The sequence below is a fragment of the Hypomesus nipponensis genome, chromosome 8 (genome assembly GCF_054491055.1).
Source record: "Hypomesus nipponensis isolate SF chromosome 8, ASM5449105v1, whole genome shotgun sequence".
In the NCBI taxonomy this organism is placed as follows: domain Eukaryota; kingdom Metazoa; phylum Chordata; class Actinopteri; order Osmeriformes; family Osmeridae; genus Hypomesus; species Hypomesus nipponensis.
Window position 1 is genome coordinate 558552 of NC_140368.1, and position 1495 is coordinate 560046.

The window sequence follows — 1495 nt, forward strand, 5'->3', positions numbered from 1 at the left end:
ACTACACACACACTACACTCACATACACCTCATGTAAACACAGCCATACACACATCTACTGAAATGTAGACACAACCTTACTTGAGCCCTGACGGTGTTATAGAAGTGCTCCTCATGTATCGAGGGTTCATCATGTAACAAGGTTTGGGTTCATCATGTAACAAGGTTGAGGTTCATCATGTACCAAGGTTGAGGTTCATCATGTAACAAGGTTAGGGTTCATCATGTAACAAGGTTGAGGTTCATCATGTAACAAGGTTAGGGTTCATCATGTAACACGGTTCAGGTTCATCATGTAACAAGGTTGAGGTTCATCATGTAACAAGGTTGAGGTTCATCATGTAACAAGGTTGAGGTTCATCATGTAACAAGGTTCAGGTTCATCATGTATCAGAGTCAGGGTTTGTCAGGGTTCATGATGGGAGAGCTGGCTGATCCCTGTCAGCTGCTCCTGCCAGCGGGATCTGAGGGAGCACTACCACACCGGGCCGTCAGCCAGCAGGACGCAGATTCACCTTGACAGGACATGGCTACCAACCAGGAGTGCACCTTTTACTCTGCCTGACTGTCCCCACTCTGTCTGTGGAAGCACGTGAGTGTGTGTGTGTGTGTGAGGGAGAGAGAGGGAGAGAGAGAGAGAGAGAGAGAGAGAGAGAGAGGAGGAAGTGAGCAGTGTGAGAGGGCGGGGCAGGGTGTCCCTCTTCCAGACTTGAGCTGCATGCCCCCAGTCCAACATCAAGCCAGTGAGCGGTGAACACACACACACATACACACAGATGCAATGATGACCTCATGGGTTGAGGGCCAGCAGTGAGTCCTAGTCCCACACACACATACACACACACACACAAACTGCAACATGGAGAGCAGTCTGCAACACTACAACATGTCTGTTGCTGTCTGCCTTTCCACCCCCCCTTCTCTCCTTCTGCTCTGCAGACGCTCTGAGAAGCCCGGTCCAGACACCAGGACTCATCCCCCAGGACTCATCTCCCAGGACTCATCTCCCAGGATTCATCCCCCAGGACTCATCTCCCAGGACTCATCTCCCAGGACTCATCCCCCAGGACTCACTCAACAAGACTCATCCTTCTCATCCAGTCTCCTGCCTGGATCACTCTCACTGACTCCTACTTTCATTCATTTATCCACAGTTAACAACTGATCCTAACCACCCTAACCCTAACCACCCTCACTAGCCCTGCCCCCCCAAGTTTCCAGTTACAAGTAGAGGAGCCTGTGTGTGTGTGTGATATCAGTGACTTCCTGATATAACTATATATGTGGAGGAGTCTATGTGTGTATAAATAACTAGATTTACCAGCACATGACACACAGCTGGTGATCCAATATGAGACACAGCATACCAGAGCCGGGAGCCACGACAAGCACAACAGTGTCTTTGTGGTGCCCAACACACACACACAGACGCACACACACACAGACGCACGCACACACACAGACGCACACACACATAGACGCACGCACACACAGA